Source organism: Xenopus tropicalis, chromosome 5 (genome assembly GCF_000004195.4).
Source record: "Xenopus tropicalis strain Nigerian chromosome 5, UCB_Xtro_10.0, whole genome shotgun sequence".
NCBI classification, from domain to species: domain Eukaryota; kingdom Metazoa; phylum Chordata; class Amphibia; order Anura; family Pipidae; genus Xenopus; species Xenopus tropicalis.
Window position 1 is genome coordinate 46,744,738 of NC_030681.2, and position 23,003 is coordinate 46,767,740.

Below are 23,003 nucleotides of genomic sequence, written 5' to 3' on the forward strand. Positions count from 1 at the left end.
TTCACTTAACCATTAGTATGTTTTATAATGGCCATTTCTAATCAACTTTCCAATTGGTCTTCATTATTTTTTTTTTTAAGTGTTTTTAAATTATTTGCCTTCTTCTTCTAACTCTTCTTTGCAGCTTTCAAATGGGGGTCACTGGCCCCAGAAGTGAAAAAAAAACAGTTGCTCTGTGAGGCTGCAGTTTTACTGTTATTGGTAAATTATACATTATCGCTAAGGCAACTTGGACCCTAGTAACGAAATAGCTGCTGAAACTCCAAACTGGAGAGCTGCTGAACTGAACATGAAATACCTAAAAAACTATGAATAAAAAAAATGAAGACCAATAGTAAAGTGTCTCAAAATGTCACTCGTACATCATACTAAAAACTTACCGACCGCTTTAAGATTTCTTATTCATAATAATGTGTGCAATGGAGTACATTAACTCAACCAATATATGGCAGAATATCTTAAGAGATTTGGTTGGAACACCTCTAAAGGTTCAGGGCCTATACCTTTCAGTGCTTAGAACAAAGCCCTACAGTCTCACTGACTAAACTAGAAAGCACAGATACATTTAAAGGGGAACTAGAAAAAAAAATTATCTTTCTTTGCCTATTTTGCAAAGTGTCTTTCAAAATAACGAAAGCTGAATGTAGAGAGACAAGTTGTTGAGAAAGGGATAGTGAAGAATAACTTGTTTCATTGTATGTGGAAATAGTGCATCATTTGTATCTGATTGTGTTTATAATGTTGATTTTTCCCATGAGATGAAGCTCACATTAAATTGGCATTTTCGCTAAAGCTTCTCTTTAACCCCTTACCTGTCAAGAACGTGGAAACTACAGGAGAGGGTTTACTTACCAAGAAAGTAGTACCTACATTCTTTGCGGTAAAGGTTTTCTCTCTGCATTGGCGGCTTTTGCCCCCGACCCATTTCTAACAGCAGACATGATCGTCCACATGTCTGCTGTCAGTGCTTCCGCTTACAGCCCCCCTGCCCCCATCCACGCACATTCTGCGACTTGTAAATGCATGTATGTCTGTGTAAATGTGTGTATATGCATATTCATATCACATACTTTGGTAAATCAATGCATACTTTGCATGCCTCCGCAAGGTACTACCTGTAGCAAACAATGAAAGTCCATACACTCGCTGTTCCCCTTTGTTAAATTCAATTAATTGTCTGTTGGTGCAAATCCTTCAGGTGCACCTGGCTCCAAAGTGTGTATAGCAAAAGAAAAAGGAGAGGAAAGGCACGCAAAACGATTTTAGCTGGTGTAAAAAATACCTCCAACTTGTTTATTGCAGAGTGCACATACAGACCAAATGTTTCAATGGCTTCTCGCCCTCTTCATCAGTGGAAAAAGTGCACCCCAAAAAAAAGCACAAGGTACTACCTGGGCAAATACGGGCAGTGGAGTGGGGGGGAGGGAGGGTTCCCAAGGTGATCCACAGAGCTGGTGAGTGATGTCATGCTTACCTGTACGCGTGACATCACTTCTGCAATGTAGGGGCACAGATAGGTGCGGTGCCTAGGGTGGCACTGGAGCTAAATACTGCCTTGGTTTTTGAGGGCATCTTCCTTATGTCATTTAAACTCATACCTGGGACAAGAGGGATATCTATTTTCCCAAGTGAAGAGGAGACAACTCAAAGTGTCCTACCCATGGCCTTTTCCTGGGTTATTTTAACTGCAAGTTAAAAAATAAAAGACAAAAAAACCCAATAAGTCATTTATAATAGCACCAAAAGGTCAAGCAACATGTTATAATGCTGGCTGTGACCCAGTACACCACCCAAACAGCCTTAATAGTAAAGAATAAAATACAGGTATGGAACCTGTTATCCAGAATGCTCGGGACCTGGGGTTTTACGGATAAGGCATCTTTCCATAATTTGGATCTCCATACTTTATCTTCTAAAAAATAATTTAATCATTAAATAAACCCAATAAGATTGTTTGGCCTCCACTGAGAATTAATTAATTCTTAGGATCAAGTACAAGGTACTGTTTTATTATTACAGAGAAAAAGGAAATTACTTTTAAAAATGTAAATTATTTGATTAAAATGGAGTCTATGGGCGATTCCCATAATTTGAAGCCCTATACCTGTGCATTTATTTTGCATTGGTACAGAAATTCCGCAGGCAACTGTTCTGGACCTATACATAATACGTTACTAATTACATTTGAAACAGGATGGTTCCTCTGTTTAATGTGTGAACTCAGTGTTGAATTTGTGTTTGCATAACCCCAATGAAAAATGTGAGATGTTCCAGATACTTACTATTCATGCTATGTCATGTGATATGGATGCCAAGAGCTATAAATAAACTCCTTGCAGTAAATATTGTTCTAAACATCAAGCCAGGTTATTTATAAACCATTGCAAACAGAGATATCCAGCACAATAGTGAGCTATAAAGTTGGGTTTCAGTCAGGATTGTGCACACTGGTTTGAAATAAACTTAGCATTTACAGTTACAGGTTACTATACAGATCTCAAATTAACTGCACCGCAATCTGAAACATTTGACTTAAAGTTGTAGATCCAATTATTTTTATTATTTTTGCAGTGCATAAAAAGAACAACTACATAATAGCCTGGAATTAAAGGCATTTATAGGAAAATCTGCCAGCAAGGGTATATTGGAATCTCCACCTTGGTACATTTATAAGCATTAATATGTAAGCATCTGTGAGAGAATTGTTACACCTGCTATGAAAGCCAAGTTGTCTTAGGCTGATGCCACACGTGGCGTTTTTAACGCTGCGTATTTTCTAATTTTTTCAGCGGCTGAAAAACGCCCGATATCATCATCCATAGAAATAACTTGAAAAGACTCGAAGCAAACCACACAATGCGGAAATACGCTAGAAAACGCCTTAGCACGGATTTTTCAAGCGTTGGCCGAAATACGCCAGTATTTGCACAGCAAGCTATTCCTATGTATACACAAAGGCAGCTGCCAGACCTAGCAGAAATATGTGGCGCTATTAGCACCATGGAAACGGGATTTGCTACGTCACCATTACTAGGCTGGGGCTGTGTGGCTTGTGCGGCGTTTTGAGGCTGAGAAAAAACGCAGCGTAAAAACGCCACGTGTGGCATCAGCCTTACAGTGGTTGAAGGATCTCCAAACGGAAAATAAGGATTTACCAGTATATATGCTGGTGATTACAGCTGCCCAGCATTGCCACAAACAACTCTATTCACTCTAGGTTACCCCTCTGAGCATTTCCTATAATTCAGATTAAATACAATAGCAAAGTGTGGACATCCCTGGCTTAATGAAATGTAATATATATATAATGCTAAGCAACATTCTAATATACATTCATTACAGATATTAAATGTATTTGTAAAGGTAATAGCTTTTGAGATCATTGTCTTTCTGCCCCTTTGCTATTCTCTGCTTTTAAATATATAATATTTGTATAAACTTTTCTAAAGATAAACTAATTGACTAGTTGTGACACAATAAATATCTGATTTAACTGATTCAACTGCAGACATTTTCATTTGCCTCGGATCTTGCAGTTGTCACATAGGATAAGTGAAATCCCTGCAATCGTGTAGTAGACAATAATGAATAATATATGGTGCTGGTTTCACTCTGCAGAATAACAAGGTAGAGGTAAAATGGACTTTGAAGCTTCCAAACACAAAGACTAAAGTAAGTCAATAATGATATTATTTTTCTTTCCCTATACTATCTCTTTGTCCCTTGTGGGACCAGCCTCAGAATTTGAGTACATCTAATTATGATTACACAGTGAAATACAGGGACAAAGGTGAGGGAAATATGGTACAAAGACAAAGTGAAGGTGTGGGCTCACCCTTGTTACATTCTTAAGCCTTGGTAGCCTTAGGCAGATACATAAAATATACCCTGAGAAATCTAATTCTGTTGACAGAATTTTAATTAAAGATATGTTGCTTATGAATGTTCAGTTATAGTGGTTAACCCTTTTAAAGTCAGGTGTCCCTGTTGTAGAATAGAATAACCCGCTTTAAAGGTTTAATGCATAGGCCATGTGTTCATATACCAACAAGTGTGCAAACCCAGTTGTCTACCTGTGCCCTATCCTATTTGTTCTGGACTCTTTAGGGGGCTGGAACCAGCCTTGCACTGTGCTATAGCAAAAAATGGTTGTACTCAGCACTACATTTTAAACCATTAAGGATGGGGGTGGTTTGCAATGTGGCTGTAACCACAAAATTCATATAAACAGAAACAAGAGATCCTCTGCACTCACCTATTATGAATATATATAGGACATTAAGATATTCTGTGCACTAAGCTACTAGGCAATCCCCTTACTTTTAAACAAAATAGGGATTGATTGTAAATATACTATACAGTATATATATATATATATAGTGATCATACTGTGTAAAATGTATAATGCATCAGTTATGGGTGATTAATAAATCAGTTTAACATACAATGTATTACTTTTTCTTAATGTAAAAGTAATGTAAAAGTAAATTTTCGCCAGATATTGATTGGCAGAGGGCCCTATATATGGCCAAATTAGCTGCCCAATTAGCCTAAAGGACCCAAATCAGCAGCTTAAATATGCCCGTGTATGGCCACCTTAACTGTTAAATGCACAGTATTGACACTTGCCCACAATAGTGAATAGCAACACTAATTACCCTCCTATTTGTGCCTGTAAGTTATCCACCTGCGCCTGTGTCTGAACAAATGGTAATTAATAAGTGTACAGTAAAGGTGACCATACACAGCTGCTGACTGATCAGTCTAACTGATTCAGTAGCTTATCTGTATGGGGACACCTAACAGGCCTACTCAACCAATATATGGCCAAAAAGCAGATGTTGATCAGGCAGGTTTGATTTTCCCCTCAGGGATCGCATGGGCCTATTGATGCAGTCCTTGCTCCAACAGCTCCTATACCTGACATTTTATTCCAACCATTTGAAAATGGTCAAATGACTGAATTAGTCCAATATCACCCACGTTAGGGGGGCATATCGAGAGAAAGATCCATTCATTTGGCGAGGTCACCAAACGAGCAGCTCTTAACATGTATGGCCACTTCAACTGTTTATATTTGTTTATTGCAATGTTCCCCATCTGTACTATTACTGTACAATAATAATGTGCACAAGCTTGATTAATAAAATATACATACATATTTACAGTTATTAATAAAGTCAAACAGAAACCAACCACAAATCTCTGGCATAGTGATGTCCTGCTGTGTCAACAAGCATTCCACTAATGCTTTTCTATTTGATTACTACAAGATGCATATCCTGAGTCCCTTATTGTCAATCCATCAATGTGTATGTAAAATCAATTAATATGCAGTCCTCTCAACCATATACTTATTTATGAGCATATTAAGCTTTCCCCAAGAGACAGCCCTCTGTTCTTGCTTCTTCAGTCAAAGGTAATTTCTGATTGCAAACCACATCAGTTTAAGAAATATCACTCACTTTACCTTCCATGTGGTATTTATTAAAGGGTAACTGTCACTAAAATATAAACCAAACTGTAGTGCTGTATCTTAAACCTGTTTCACTATTAACTTTCTATCTGACCTATTTTGCTCATCTAAACATTTTTGTTGTAGTAATATCGATTGCTCCATTTGTCTGCCTGTCTGGGACAAAGCATGTATGAGTTGCTTGCAGCAGGGAAGATTAGATTGCTATCTATAATACATTAAGTAATAAATTGTATGTTCAACTGATGTATTAAACATCCATAACTGATTAACTGATGTATCACAGAGGTTAATTTACTTTATAGCATTATGTAGAGCAGTATGGTCCATCTGTTTCCTAATTCGTATAGGGTATATACAGGTATAGGATCTATTATTCTGAGTACTAAGGACCGGGAGTTTTTGGATAATGGATCTTTCTGTAATTTGGACCTCCATACCTTAAAGGAGAAGGAAAGGCTAATAAAGAGTTAATCCCAAGCTGCAGGCATACCTTCAGTTCCCTCAATAGTGCCCTTAAGTCTCCCCATATTTCTCCTGTTCAGATGATCAGAAGCCAATCAGTAAGAAAAAACGCTGAGCTGTGTAAAGAAAGTTCCCCTAATGCCTCACTCCTGCACAGACACCCAGACCAGCGTACATGCGCAGTTAGTAAGACCATGAGGAAGCTTCCTGCTGATTGGCTCAGATCCACATTCCTAAGGGGGGGGGGGTGAGTTCTTAGCATTCTTGAGGGAGGGAGAGCAGCAGAGAGGAGAGAGCTGCATGTCTCTGGCAGAGGAAAACAGACACAACAAATCTTTTGACAGAGAAGTCAGTTCAGTGTTTATGTGAGTGCTTATGGCTGTATTTACATAGACCTTTCTGATAAAGCTTACTTAGTTTTTACCGTCTTTGGAAGATAGCCTTTCTGTAATTTGAGGTTTTCTGGATAAAGGGTTTCCGGATAACAGGTTACATACCCCCTATTCTATCATTTTAATCCCAAACTTTAAGGGGCCTATTTATTATGCTGTGTAAAATGAAAGTTTGTGAAAATACAGTGTAAAAAGTTGTGCAAAATAAATGGCAAATATCTGAACACCAGGTTTTATGCCGTAATTTTACATAAGTTCTGGTGTGAGAAAAAACTGCTTAAAAAAATTATGCCTTTTTTTAAGCAGTGAAGCTTGATGATGTGTGGCAAATTTTATTGCTGTTTTTTACACAGCATAAGGGCCATGGTAGACGGGGAGATTAGTCGCCACGCAACAAATCTCCCTTGTCGCGGGCAACTAATCTCCCCAAAATGCCATCCCACCGGCTAGAATGTAAATCGCCGGTGGGATGGCATATGCGGTGCCGAAATTGCCGAAGTTTCCTCTAAAGGCAACTTTGCAGATTTCGGGGAAATCACCGCGCCGCATATGCCATCCACTGGTGATTTACATTCTAGCCAGTGGGATGGCATTTCGGGGAGATTAGTCACCCGCGACTAATCTCCCTGTCTATCACAGCCCTAATAATAGCCCCTTTGTCTACTAAAAACAATGGAACAATAAGGGGCACTGTTGACATGAGTTGAGATAATCGCCCCAAACAAGTTACCAGGGGTTCCTAAAAGCTACGCCTTGTAACTTTCTGAAACAAATTTGTAAAAAAGAAATTTGGCTCTATTAGCGCAGAGAGTCCAATTGCACTCTCAGCACTATCGCCTGGATCCCATCAAGTGCAGGAAAGGTAAGTGCTGGGGGGTGAGGTCGGAACTGTATCGCAGGAGCCACTTCAAGGCGGCTCAAGGGATAGAATTGCTCCTGGGAGAAATAAACCCAGTTTGAATGTTTTGCCACCAGTATGGATTCATGCTGCTTGGTTGGGATCAGGTACAAGGTGCTGTTTTATTATTACAGAGAAAAAGGAAATCATGTTTTCAAAAAATGATTGCTTATATTGGACTCTGAGGGGGGTGGCCTTCCTGTTATTTGTAGATTTCAGGATTTTGGGTTACTGGATAAGGGATCCCATACCTGTCCATAGCATTTTGGGGGCCACTGCATGGTGGACATATCTGGCCCTTGGTACTCCAGCTGGGCCCCTTCAATAACAATCTTCAAAACTTTTTTCAGTTGTGTTTTTTTCAGTTTTTAGACATTTCTTTAAATCTCCAGTTGGGGTTGTAACTTAATTCTGGAATAAAAGAAAAAAAACACATAAAATAAAAATCACATAGCTGACTAAGCTACTTCATCCACAACACACTAATAGTTTTTTACAGGAGACTTTAGACATGTTAATTATTGCCCTGTGTGTTTTTCAAGAGTTTTACATTTCTTTTGCTAAATATGTTTATAGCTTTTAGTGAGAGTTGTAAGTGAATTAGGCAAGACATATTTATAGGCAAATGAATGACTCGCCAGTAACTGAGGCCTGATAAACTGTTTGCCAAGTTTTCTAATTGTTATCTGTAATTTGAAAGCCACTATTGTCAGGCAGGAAAGGGAGTGACATATACAGTAGACTGGATTCTGTCAGTGCCTGCCTGAAGTGACAGACTTTCTCTATATTTTTCTTAGCCAGAGGGAATGAATCAACGGTTGGAAGAATCACTTACAATGTTCATATTTTCCCTTAGTGACTCACATGTGATTTCAGATCACATTTCAAAATACATCAACTGTTTAAACATTATGCCTTGCAGTCTTGGCTCAAACCTTAGTTTGCATATGTCTTAGAGAAGAACTAATCCCTAAAAATAAATAGGGGCAGAAATGCTGTGTTTTATATACTGCACAGGGATTCACCATCTTGGATTTTGTTAGGAGTGTCAGTGACACACACATGCTCAGTGTGCTCTGGGCAGCTGTTGAGAAGCTAAGCTTACTGAATGGTAGTGTGTTGGGGGTATCCTTAATGGAGAAGGATCTAGGGGTTTTTGTAGATCACAAGTTGTCTAATTCTAGGCAGTGTCATTCTGTGGCTACTAAAGCAAATAAAGTGCTGTCTTGTATAAAAAAGGGCATTGACTCAAGGGATGAAAACATATTTTTGCCCCTTTATAGGTCCCTGGTAAGGCCTCACCTTGAGTATGCAGTGCAGTTTTGGGCTTCAGTCCTTAAGAAGGATATTAATGAGCTGGAGAGAGTGCAGAGACTGCAACTAAACTGGTTAAGGGGATGGAAGAGTTAAACTATGAGGTTAGACTGTCGAGGTTGGGGTTGTTTTCTCTGGAAAAGAGGCGCTTGCGAGGGGACATGATTACTCTGTTCAAGTACATTAGAAGGGATTTTTGGCAGTTGGGGGATGTTCTTTTTCCCATAAAAACAATCAATGCACCAGAGGTCACCCCTATAGATTAGAGGAATGGAGCTTCCATTTGAAGCAGCGTAGGTGGTTTTTCACGGTGAGGGCAGTGAGGTTGGGGGAATGCCCTTCCTAGAGATGTGGTAATGGCAGACTCTGTTAATGCCTTTAAGAGGGGCCTGGATGAGTTCTTGATCAATCAGAATATCCAAGGCTATTGTGATACTAATATCTACAGTTAGTATTACTGGTTGTTTATATACTTTATGTATGTGAGTGTATAGATTGGTTAGTATAGGTTGTGTGCTGGGTTTACTCGGATGGGTTGAACTTGATGGACAATGGTCTTTTTTCAACCCTATGTAACTATGTAACTATGTAGGGGTGATTGCAAATTATCATGTAGAAAATAAGGTCCATGTGACATATGAGCTGATGATGCAAATTGCACTGGTTTCCAAGCTGCCATGTAATGAGAATTTGAATTGTATAGAAATTTTGAATTTGTATTGTGACATATATATTCTACATATATATATATATAGTACATTGTGAGTTGGCCCCTAAGCTCAGTAAGTGATGGCAGGACAGAGCATGTGCAGGGAATCAGCAGAAAAGAAGATAGGGAGCTACTGGGGCATCTTTGTAGGCACAGATCTTCCCTGCGAAAGGGCTGTGGTTGCCTTGGGCTGGTACATAATCTTTTATGTTAATGGTAATGGAAGACCTGTGACTGCAGAAAGCATCAATGAGCAGGCTTGTGCGTGTGTACACATCATTCTAACGCAATACACCAGAACAGACACAAATGTCCAACTGTGCACATTTTGATTCATTGGCCACAACTGCCCCTTTGATCTTAAATCATGCTGGAATCGTAGGGATGCATAATGCATGGTTGGTAAAAAGAATATGGCAAATTGCATTCAAAATGGTAAAACTTGTGCTTGCAAATGAGCACTTACATGTCCCCTTTAATGGAGTGGAAAATTTGACAAACAAAAAAGGCTGATAGTGCAGCTGCAGTTGAACGAAGTGTGCAGGATGAATATTGGAAAATATTGGGTGTTTCTTTATAAAAACTGGGCAAATTTGCCCCTGGGTAGTAACCCATAGCGACCAATCAGTAATTAGCCAGTTTAAGCCAGCTGCAGGTTGAAAGCAAACATCTGATTGGTTGCCATGAGCTACTGCCCAGGTGTAAATTTGCCCAGCATTTATAAATAAGTGCCAAAATTATTACACACAATAAGAACAGAAATAGAGTGAAACTAAGCAAATGCTTTTTATTTATTTTATAACTGTATTTTACTTATAATTCCAAGACATATACAAAATACATAATGTACATAATGTACTGTAGAAATGTGTACCTTTTTTCTATATATACTTGCAGTGCACACTTTCTTGTACTAACAGCCTCCCAGTTACAGAAATCTTACTGGAGGGGAAGAAAAACGATAATGCAATATTCATGCTTATGTATGTTAACTTTATACTGTTATGGGATGTATTATGTGGAAATGGGAACCTGCAGTCAGTTGCACGTAAAACAGTTAATTACAGGTACTCATGTCAGAACAGGGCTGGAACTAGGGGTAGGCAGCATAGGCACCTGCCCAGGGCGCAACAGTGAGGGGGCGCTAGGCAGGTATCTGTTGCCAACCCCTAGTCTGGGATCTCTTAACTCCACCGCTGATTCCCTGATTGCTCCCCCCTCAGCATGCTTTAGTGCTGCGCTCCTTCCTCAATGACACGCATGCTTGCATTTGTGCACGTGTGCGGGAGGGAGAACAGGGAAGCAGTGGTGGGGGGGCGAGGTGGCCGGCTTCGTCGCCTAGGGCACCCAGCTGAATTGGCCCATCTGTGTGTCAAAATGTGCTCCTTGCACTTGATGACACATTTATTATGTGTGTAAGCCAATATCACCCTTGATGTTGCCCATAGGGAACAATGAGATCTTTGCTTTTGTTTTCTAACTTGTAAGTGACAAGTTAAATTCTAATTGCTGATTGGTTGCTATGGGCATCTTCACAAGTGATGTTGGCTTATACAGTGTGATAAATATGCCCCTAAGTGTCACTGAGTTTTTCCTGCCTTCTGTTTGTAATTGAGTGCTGCTGCACCTACTGATGCAGGGGAACCCTAGAACTACTGCCACCTTCTGACCACCCAGCAGCTTCCAGGTTCCTATTACTCCCAATTCAATAGGGGCAGCACCCTTGCACCTAAATAATTGTCCGAAAACATCATTCACACACTAAACACTGAAAATGACACCAGATGAACTACTGAGCAATTGTTTCTGATTTGTGACAAAACACAGATGCGTTCATTTTGGCAAATTGCATGCAACTTCCATAGGAGCAGCACATTTGCCACAAGCACATCCCCCCACTGTGAACACAATGACGCTGGAATTTTGGGATAAGGATGCATTATAGGAAAAAAAATATTTTTAGCTCATTTTTTTTGCACTTGTAGGGAGTAAATAAACCCAATTATATCTCAATAAATATCTGCATAAGATCTATAGGTGGTGATGTTTTATTTCATTTTGTAATACAGGTATGGGATCTCTTATCTGGAAACCCATTATCCAGAAAGTTCCGAATTACGGAAGGACCATCTCCCATAAATTTCATTCTAAGCAAATAATTCTAATTTTCAAAAATGATTTCCGTTTTCTTTGTAATAATAAAACAGTACCTTGTACTTGATCCCAACTAAGATATAATTAATCCTTATTGGAGACAAAACAAGCCTATTCAATTTTTAAATGTTTTTTTAGCCGACGTAATTTATGGATATCTAAATTACAGAAAGATCCCTTATCCGGAAAACCCAGGTCCCGAGCATTCTGGATAACAGGTCCCATACCAGTAATTATAATTAGCACCTAGCATTAGTGCGAACCTAATGTATAAGCACAAGAAGGAACTAATAACAAATTCAGTGGAATTTTTACAGATATGCAGATTTAACTGGCTGCGGGGGAAAGGTCTCTTTGAGTCATGCTATTTTAGAGCCAGAGAATTCCGCAAAACAAGAAGTGACAAGGATATAAACAAACTTTTCTTCCTCAAATGAAAAACTTTGCTTTTAAGTACTTTAAAAAAAAAAAAAGCCCCTATGTAATCCTGTCCCTTCTTGGCTGCAACAACTATGTGCCCTGCCTGTTCTACCATATGCATTAACAGGTGATGGCCAGGGCTCAATGGCACTCTGCAGCTCCAACCCGGCCCAAGGAAAGTCTCCCATAGGGATCAATGGCACTCTGCAGCTCCAACCTGGCCCAAGGAAAGTCTCCCATAGGGCTCAATGGCACTCTGCAGCTCCAACCTGCCCCAAGGAAAGTCTCCCATAGGGCTCAATGGCACTCTGCAGCTCCAACCCGGCCCAAGGAAAGTCTCCCATAGGGCTCAATGGCACTCTGCAGCTCCAACCTGGCCCAAGGAAAGTCTCCCATAGGGCTCAATGGCACTCTGCAGCTCCAACCTGACCCAAGGAAAGTCACGATAAAAAAGCTTGAATGAATCCGAAACTTTTGTACTCGTTGCAACAATATGATTTTGTTGTGTAATTTTTGGTGCACAGTACAAAAAAGTAGCATAAATAAGAGAAAAAATCCGTGAAAATACACACAGTACAAAAACTTAGAAAAAATACTTTTTTTTTTTATTCGTAATCGTACTTTGATAAATGGGCCCCAGGTGTTGGTTCCCACTGGTCACCCCACCACACATAACAGATTCATAATAATTCACCGTTTCCTTATAATTCATTCTTGTTGATGCTGTCTGAAGTATTCACATAATGTCTACATAATGTCTATTTTTGCCACCGAAACTTCTGGCCAATCAAAATTTGGTCTCAAAGTTTGTGTTTTTGTAGTCATTTTTGGTCCAAGTCTAATATATGACTAAAGCCCCCCCATAGATATTAAAACATTGCTATAGCACCATAATATGTCAACCCCTCACCTTAACTGTCCTTCACGCTGCACCCCTATCTAAGGTTCTGGATCCCATAGAGGAGACAACTCCGCAGTTGGGAATCACTGCCATAGAGCCATAAGATACAACAAAAACAAAGTGTGGTCAGGGAATGCTATGGCTTGGTAAGATATCACCACTATTTGGTTCCCTGAAAGATGATGATTTTCAGTTACTTTTACAACAAGCAAAGGTGGGTTAATCCCACTAGGCCTGTAAATCATAGAATCTACTTTGCTGGCTGTAAAGGATCATAGTGAGCCAGGACTAAATTTCTGGTTGTCTCTTTGATCTTTAGATCTTTAGATTCTATACCATGCCAATGTGGCACATTGGCTGCTGGCTCTAGAAATGTTGGATAAGTAAACGCAATTACACAATACATGATCAGATTTTGTTGGCTGAATAGGTCAGTACAATATTACATGTATATAGTCCTGTTCTCTCCGAATTAGATTTTACTATTTACTATTCATTTCCAATGACGTCAGCATTATGGCCTTGATAGGCCTCATTTCAATGCAAGTTTTTGTTAATAAAAGTCATGTTTGTAAGTAAAATACACACATATATGTAAAACCTGTGGTGTTGAATGGAATCAGCATGGGTTTATACATTCTTTCCTGTCACTAAATGTACATAAAGGAACAGCTATGTTAGTACTAGTTATCAGCAGCAGCACAGGACAGAGATGATTTGTAAACCAAACCCGAATCTCTCAGATGCGCCATTAATGCAATCACAATCCAACAAAGGCAGTGCAGCTTGTAAAGGAGACATGAATGCAGAGTTGCCAGGTCTGTGCTGAACTGATAAGCTATATATATACTGTATATGTGTACAGCAAAGTGCAAACCATTAAAAAGTGTTTGGGTTTTTTTTACTACTTTTGTAAATGCAAACTTGAAAGGAATTAAAGAGGTTGATTATAATATACAGTGAAACTCAGGACATGACTTCTAAGGCATGACCGCAGAGGTGCAAAAAGATACCTAAAAAATGCTAAAGATCTGTTATCCAAGCTATACTGAATTTAGTAATAAGTTCATTGTATTTTAATTTTAATCAGAAAAATTAGATATGAGGGAAGTATAAAGGCTCATGTTGGGCAGGGTGCAAAGTAAAAAAAAAATGACAGCTTGGGCTGTTTTTGGCACCTTAGACCCTGCCCTGTCAATTGCAAATTATTCCTTATTCAGATGGAACATGCAATGCTTGGCCCTTGGGGCACCATAAACAGAGCTCTCCAGTGGCCGCTTTGTAATAAATAGCCCTGAGCTTAAATTTAACCATCTAGTAACGATCTTTCATACATGGGAGTTCCATTCTTTTACTTGGAAAGACTGATTTTGTAGATAGTATTGCAGAGAAACACTCGAATAAAGTTTCCAATGACGCGAAAACGTGTTAGGAGGGAAGAAATCAAGGACCATGAAGCACTGAGGTACCTCTGTATTTTTTTTATAGTTAATTTTTTAATTGTTTAGTGCACCAAATAAATATTTCATATCTGAGACTGACTACTAATTGTATTAACACACTAGGAGAAAGGAATAGAAAGTACCTACCCATAGATATACAGAGATATTCAGCTTATTTAAGCTTTGGAAAATATAATGCTTTTTTTTTTTTTTTTAAAAACAAGGAAAAGATGAGAATTTAAGACACATTTACAAAGTGTCAATTGACCTGTACACAATCGGCATACAGAATCAGATGTGCCCTCAGGCTTCAATTGCAATGGAAGAGAATTGCATTGATAATAAATTTGAGTTATAAACAGCATATAATTCTTCTTTAACTTATAAAATAATAATCACTACATAAAATCATTACACTATTTATATCTATCTAGCTCAGCCTTCTCTTCCTTTATTTTAGAAACAACAGACAAACAAAAAAGGGTATTTTTATTTCCTTCCTACTTCATGTGAATATCACCTTGCTTAAAACTGGTTCACAATAATGCTATAAATAACATTTTAAAGTGTTTGCTTAAACATCAATTGTGGGAACTTGGAAATGTGTTATTTAGTTTTGTTGGCACATTGTCACTGATACAAAAATGACCGGCAGGCAGAGCAGCTGACAATATTGCTGACATTCAGAATACCATTTCAAGGTACAGAGATTAGTTATATTTAGTTAGGTTACATGGATACTTATAGGATCTTTCATGACAGTTTTACTTACACCTTCAGCGTGAGAAGTGCTTTGGTACCACTGCATAGATGTCTGAAGCTGAACAGCTCCCTACCTAGGATTTTGACAAGCTGGATCTATGATTTGGGATTCCAGATGGATGGCTGCTCTCTAGTATAAGCATACCTGTAATGGCAAATTAGAAGTGACATGGAGCCATTTTGCTGCTTTTTAACCTACAGTATGTGTCTGCAGTGTTACCTTTGGCTGCTGGCTTTGCACATTCATAAAATGTTGGCTTGATGTGCCACAAATGCTTGTAGTATTAAAAAGGTATTGCAGAGCAACACATTAATAAAGTGTCCAATGAGGCAAAACACGTTAGGAGGGAGGAATTTAGGAACCATGGAGCACTGAGGTACCTCTGTCTTTTTGGTATAGTTAATTTTTTTGAATTTTGGATAAATCTATGATTGTTTTGTGCACCAAATAAACATTGAGACTGAAAACTAATTGTATTAACACACTGGGAGAAAGAATTAGTAATAATAATAATACAAACAGAAGTACCTATCCATAAGTGGGATATACTGCTTCCTTAAGCTTGGGCAAATATAATGCTTTTTTAAAAACAAGAAAATGATGCAATTTTAAAACAAATCTACAAGTGTCAATTGACCTGTACACAATCAGCATACAGAATCAGACGTGCCCTCAGGCTTTAATTTCAATGGAAGAGAATTGTATTGATAATAAATTTGAGTTATAAGCAGGATATAATTCTTTAACTTCACACATAAAATCACATATCTATCTATCTCAGCCTTCTCTTCCTTTATTTTAGAAACAAACAAACAAAAAGGGTATTTTTATTTCCTTCCTACTTCATGTGAATATCACCTTGATTAAAACTGGATCACAATAATGCTATAAATAACATTTTAAAGTGTTTGCTTAAACATCAAAGGTGGGAACTTGGAAATGTGTTATTTAGTTTTGTTGGCACATTGTCACTGATACAAAAATGACCGGCAGGGAAAGCAGCTGACAATATTGTTGACATACAGAATACCATTTCAATGTACAGAGATTAGTTATATTTAGTTAGGTTACATGGATACTTATAGGATCTTTCATGACAGTTTAACTTACACCTTCAGCGTAAGAAGTGCTTTGGTACCACTGCATAGATTTCCGAAGCTTAACATTCAGCTACCCAGGGCTACCTAGGATTTTGACAAGCTGGATCTATGATTTGGGATTCCAGATGGATGGCTGCTCTCTTGTATGAACATACCTGTAATGGCAAATTAGAATTGGTATGGAGTCATTTTGCTGTCTTGTGTTGCCTTTGGCTGTTGGCTTTGCACATTCATAAAGTGTTGACTTGATGTGCCACAAATGCTTGTAGTATTAAAAAGGTAATAAAACACTTACTTAAGTAGTTCTATTACAAAGTTAGTAAAATGACAGCTTATTTTGTACACACAGTATTTACACATACAGTATTTTCCCCCAGGATGCCAGTGTAAACATTATGTAAGAGTAAGTGCTAAACTGTAGCTGCTATTGTACATGATGCACCAATACTCTTTAGTTGAAGCAAATATTTTCAGAGCGGGGGTGATATCACGCCCGGTAGATTAATGCACACACACAGCATTAATAACTTCTTTAATGCATGATTTGCTTGGTACAAGTCAGTAGAACCTATTGATGGGACCCACTATTGAAACCATAAAACTAGTGCCATGTCCAGTCTGAAGGCAAGTCCAGGGCTCTCAAGTGTCAGTATGTGCACTTGCACAACATGCATCACAGCAGGCAGGGCGGGCGCTCTTAAGTGATAGGAGCAAGTACCTTGCGTGCTCCATTTTGTGTTTATTTTACTGATATGCTAAGGCCCATTCTCTGAACGATTTCTACTACTCCTCACAGCTGGGATTACTATACTGCTGAACACCACTGTGAGTTTCCTCCCTTTCTTTGCTCCTATTGGCACTGGGGAGCCCTGGGGCTACAGCCACCCTCAATGTTGCAGTAATCCAAGGTCCCACTGCAGGTTGCATCAGTAGACAAGGCAAAAAGAATCATACACTAATGCAATTTTAACACTTAGCCTATAAGTGATGCAATCGTGGCTACAACTTGCATCCAATTTGTGAACAAGTGCACAAGCAATGCTGCATTGTGGGAAAAAAACACAGCACTTTGCACGTGAAAATTGCACTTTGCATATCCTGACGGTTACCAGGCATGGTAGCAATGATTCCATTTCAAATTCAGCAACATTGAAAAAAATGCGCTATCAGTTTCAAGTAGTAAAAATAGGTACAAAACTGCATCCATTTAAACACCATAAACACAAAGCATGACTATAGGAGTGCCCTGAACTAATTTGTGGGTTGTGGCTACAATAGCACTGAGGGACAAGGCATTAAGAATTCCATCTGCCTGTTTCTGTTTGACAGAAAGGTGCATAAATACCATCTAAACTTTCAGAAATAAATATAAATGTATTTTTCACACAGATATACTTGACTCCACACAGGGGCGGGCCGAGCCGAACGGGCGCTCTAGGCAACCCGGTCGGCCACCTCTCCCCTACACCTGCGCTAATGCACCCCCAAGCCCCCACCCCCCGTTCCCCTATCCCTCCTTGCAGGCCCTCTGATTTGTAGGCAATCTGTGCAACACCCACTATGGAAAGCAAAGGGACTTCAAATGCCACTTCACAGTGGGAAAAAATTATATTTGTATTTATATTTGTATTAAGTGTACAACTGCCTTTGCATGTTGTGTCCACTGAGTGCACAAAGGGTTGCACCACTTTGCACACAATTAAAGGGTCTTATGTCTCACCCATGTTTTACTACTTACCTTGCATGTAAATGCATATATTCCAGAGTGCAAATCTTTGTACCGCCTGAATATGGGTGGAAGAAGCAGTATCATTGAAATTTTGAAAAAGAATATCACTAAGAAATAATACTTTTATGGAAAAGTTGGGCAGGGCTAGTAGGGTTTTCTAAATAAATCAGTTCAAAACACAACTTTTTTAAAGCACATTCCTTCTATATTTAGGGGCACATTTACTAACCCACGAATCTGAATTGGAAAAATTGAGATTGGAAAACGAACATTTTGCAACTTTTTCGTATTTCTTGCGATTTTTTCGGCGCCTTTACAACTTTTCGGAAATTGTCGCGACTTTTTCGTTACCAATACGATTTGCGCGAAAAAACGCGAGTTTTTCGTAGTCATTACGATGCGCTCGTATCTTGTCGCGACTTTTTCGTATTGAGCGTTCGTAAGCGGCGGGCGAAACTTTCATACTTAGCATGATTTTTGAAGCCTCCCATAGGACTCAATGGCACCCTGCAGCTCCAACCTGGCCCAAGGAAAGTCTCCCATAGGGCTCAATGGCACTCTGCAGCTCCAACCTGGCCCAAGGAAAGTCTCCCATAGGGCTCAATGACACTCTGCAGCTCCAACCCGGCACCAAGGAAAGTCTCCCATAGGGATCAATGGCACTCTGCAGCTCCAACCTGGCCCAAGGAAAGTCTCCCATAGGGATCAATGGCACTCTGCAGCTCCAACCTGGCCCAAGGAAAGTCTCCCATAGGGATCAATGGCACTCTGCAGCTCCAACCTGGCCCAAGGAAAGTCTCCCATAGGGCTCAATGGCACTCTGCAGCTCCAACCTGGCCCAAGGAAAGTCTCCCATAGGGCTCAATGGCACTCTGCAGCTCCAACCTGACCCAAGGAAAGTCTCCCATAGGGCTCAATGGCACTCTGCAGCTCCAACCTGGCCCAAGGAAAGTCTCCCATAGGACTCAATGACACTCTGCAGCTCCAACCCGGCCCAAGGAAAGTCTCCCATAGGGCACAATGGCACTCTGCAGCTCCAACCCGGCCCAAGGAAAGTCTCCCATAGGGCTCAATGGCACTCTGCAGCTCCAACCCGGCCCAAGGAAAGTCTCCCATAGGGCTCAATGGCACTCTGCAGCTCCAACCCGGCCCAAGGAAAGTCTCCCATAGGGCTCAATGGCACTCTGCAGCTCCAACCCGGCCCAAGGAAAGTCTCCCATAGGGCTCAATGGCACTCTGCAGCTCCAACCCGGCCCAAGGAAAGTCTCCCATAGGACTCAATGGCACTCTGCAGCTCCAACCCGGCCCAAGGAAAGTCTCCCATAGGGCTCAATGGCACTCTGCAGCTCCAACCCGGCCCAAGGAAAGTCTCCCATAGGGCTCAATGGCACTCTGCAGCTCCAACCTGGCCCAAGAAAAGTCACCATACTGAAGCTTGAATGAATCTGAATCTTTCGTACTCGGCGCGAAGGCTACGAAAAAGTCGCGACTTTTCGTGCAAGTAGTAACGCTACGAAAAAATCGCCAAATTTTGCGCAACATTCGGAAAGGCAACGAAAAAGTTGCGACAATTTTCCGAAAAATTGCCAAATACCGTTCATTACGAAAAAAACGCAATCGGACGCATTTGGCCCGTTCGTGAGTAAGTAAATGTGCCCCTTAGTGTAATGCATGTGTATATTCTTGTTTTTCACACAATATATTTCCTTTAAACTGTGTATAATCACAAGGGGTTGTTCACCTTTGAGTTAACTTTTAGTATTATGTAGGGAGTAATATTCTTCATTTTGTATTTTTATTTTTTTAATTGCTTCACTTTTTTTTAGAAGCTCTCCAGTTTGGAGTTTCAGCAGGTGGTGGCTAGGGTTCAAATTACCTTAGCAACCAGGGAGTGCTTTAAATGAGAGACTGGTATATGAATAATAGAGGACCTGGATAGAAAAAAAAAGTTATGAAAAGTAACAATAATTATACAAATGTAATCTCACAAAGAAATACTTTTTTGGCTGCTGTGGCAGTGACCCCTATTTGAAAGCTGCAAAGACCAATTGAAAAGTTGCTTAGAATTGGCCATTTGTTAAAGTTAACTGAAAGGTGAACCACCCCTTTAATGGAATATAGTATCATATGTATTACATTAGTAGCAAGGCAATGAGATTAGGTTTGGCACAGTGCTTGCTTTACCCTAGTGCCACCTGAATCAAAGGGTTTTACTGTAACACATAGGGAAGGGAACTCTCTTCATTCTGTCTCATGTAACAATAAAACAGTATTTATTACAATGGTCTTTGTACTGACTCAAAAAAATCTTTCGAAAATAACAGTAGCGCTGTGTCTCAAAGTTCTCTTGCCTCTCACTCGGGCTGTGTGACAAGTTACTGTTCTGTCACTGTAGGAAAACATTTACTAACTTACCCATGGTCTATAAGCACATGCATAGTCGAAAATACTACTGGTAGGTTCTATTTTTATAACAGTTAGCCAATAAACCTAGCAGAAAAATCAGCTCCAGGATATTGTTGCACTGTATTATTTATTGGTGCGTAATTCCCCAAACACTCAGTGGGGCTTATTTATAAACTTTGCACAGTGCAGAATGATTCACACAGTGAACATATTCAGCCTGCCTTTGTTTATATTCATATAAAGCTGGACAAGATTCTATGTGCCCGAGTTCCACCACAACTTTTGTGGCGGAAAAAATATTTATGTAGAGTAAAAAGAATATATATTCACTAAATGAAAATTGGTGCTTTATTCATTTAGGGAAAAAGTGTTTAGGGAAAAACATGCAAAACAACTATACACAAATAAATATGCACTGCACAAATTGTATAAATGATCCCCAGTAAACTCTTGTGATCAGGGCCCTGATCTTATCTTCATCTGCAACCCCAGTATGTCCTTTTATTATAATACCTTTGTTACCTCTGCTATAAATCATTGTCACGTGTGTAACTTGTTGGCTCTTTATAAATAAATGATGATGAATATAAAATTGCGTTCAAAAATCTTTGGAGGAATTGAATAAAATTCACCTAGTGGACTTTTGTGGTTTGCACCAGTGCACAGTTCAGGCAATAATACATCTTATAAAGTTATTTTGCATGCACTAAGTCATGTATTATGCACAGTTAAAATCTGCAATGTCATTTTTACTTAATTTCTGACTTTTATAACATAGCCCCCCCCCCATTAGAAAATAAAGAATGTTAATATGGTGAGCTCCTGGCAAAGTCTACGCTGGGTCTATCAGAGGAGGGGCATGTGACTTGGTGAGATAGAGCACTCGCTCAGAGGAAACAGCTGCTCATTTCATGCTTTGACACTTAGCCACTACACACGGCGTGGGGATGTTTGTGGAATACCCCTGTAGAGAAACACAGTAAGTAACAAGTTCCTATTTTCTTCTCTTCTCAGCCCTGATGTTTAAGGCTGATCCTTAAATCATTCTTTGAGTATTTGTACAGCAAGGAGATGCTGCCTTAGCACTGTTAACTCCTGTTCTTCATGTAACAGGAGTGAGATCTCCAAGTTACCCAATTCTTGCTGTATTTCTGCATACTTGGCTAGTGCATAGTTAAAAAAAGAAAAGCAGAAAGATGCAGTTTTGTAACCACAGAAATATTTTTAGCAGGATCCGTATCTATTTTTAGACAACATGTACCAAGTTTGTGCTGAACGTTATGCTTTGTAATGTCATTGTTTACACAGACACGGCTAATGCTTGATTAATGAATATGAGACTAATTTACAAAGTCAGATCTGTGCTGCTGCTGCGGCTGCTGATGATGGTGATGATGAAGGAATGCTCTCAGTACCTCTAGGCTTCTACAAACACTGTGAACATTCTTGCCAAGTCATATGAGTTTTGTGGTGGCTTGTATCGTGATGCTGGCTTGTAATGCTTGGGACTGTCTCATGATTGTGCTTACCATGAAAGCAAAAATATGTGTATTGTGCCTGCGAATGGAAACAGATCAGCTGCTGCTATATTTCAATGCACTAAGCTTTCAGAATAGCAAGTCTGTGTAATTGGTTGGGAGGCAATTGAACAAAAAAGGTAAAATGCAGTTTATAAGGAAGGGCACGTATTAATAATCAGGGAAAATTGATTTTTAGAAGATTAGTGAATTTAAAATAAATGCTTTTCGGTATTTGATGGTATTTTAGCGTAAATTCCAGTATTGCTGTATTTGATTGTAATTCAGTTTAATCAAGGTAAGACAATTTTCCACTGCTGACAGGTATTTTAAAGTAGGTGGCCCAAACTTAATTACAGATGCAAGAGCATTCCCCAATCAGAATCCTGCATATAGTATTATTTCACCTTGTTGTCATACAGATATTATGGTGGTGCAGTGGTTAGTATTGCTACACTGGGGTTCTAAGTTAGATCCCAGCCAGGGCACTATCCGAAGGCATTTAGGGCTTGTTAACGAACACAAACAAATAATATGACGAAAATGTTAAAAGGTGCTTGCACCTATACAGATGGGATAAAGATTAAACTTATGTCCCATGATAAATCAGTCCCATGCGAGTGTGTCCACCAGCATTTATTTACGAATATAGGTCATGATACAGCTTTATACCTCATTATACTGAGTATAAAGAAAGTATCACTGCAAGATAATTGCAAGATAAAGTTGCTTTACATCATTGGAATATTTAAAGGCATCCCCACATTGTCCACACTGATAACTGAAACAACATCTTACAAAGATATTCTGCCAAGAGTTCTATTCAACAGCACATTGTGCAATTGTTTGGAACCAACCAATAAATGTCATGTTTTTAGCATAGCATTTGGCATAAAAAAAAACATTATTTAAGATTAAGAACTCATCCATACCTCATAAATACCAGTGGTTCTTGGCATTATTATGGTGGTGCAGTGGTTAGTATTGTTCCTTTGCAGCACTAGGGTCCTAGGTAAGATTCCAGCCAGGGCACTATCTGAAGGCGTTTAGGGCTTGTTAACGAATGCAGACACAAATGAAATGACGAAAATGTCAAAAGGTGCTTGCACCTAGACTCACTCTCCATATACTCTATTCTGATGGATAGAGCACAAGTGTGCTTACTGATGCTAGCTACCACCACCCTAAATGTGGCAGTAATTCCAGGTTTGGACTGTGGGCTGCTTCAATTGCACAGCAGACGTGCCACAAGAATTACACACTAGTGTGACAGCTGGATATGATGCAATCCAGACTGAGAATCTTGACCGCAACTTG

At 39.5% G+C, this 23,003-nt stretch overlaps 1 protein-coding gene and 1 long non-coding RNA gene across 3 annotated transcripts in view; one reads left to right on the top strand and one right to left on the bottom strand.

The window, feature by feature from the left end:
- Nucleotides 1-134: 134 nt before the first annotated feature.
- Nucleotides 135-22,911, bottom strand: LOC116410890. Its single transcript, XR_004222714.1, has 3 exons — nucleotides 22,619-22,911; nucleotides 7,483-7,642; nucleotides 135-1,685 (listed from the first exon to the last, which is right to left on the bottom strand). It is a non-coding gene; the product is annotated as an uncharacterized LOC116410890 (long non-coding RNA).
- The window catches only part of rasgrp3 (RAS guanyl releasing protein 3), a 51,646-nt gene continuing 49,693 nt past the window's right edge, over nucleotides 21,051-23,003 (top strand). For both annotated transcript variants that reach the window (XM_031902401.1, XM_012963796.2), the window contains exon 1: nucleotides 21,051-21,148. The gene's annotated coding sequence lies outside the window, so the exon portion shown is untranslated. The remainder of the gene's footprint in view (nucleotides 21,149-23,003) is intronic.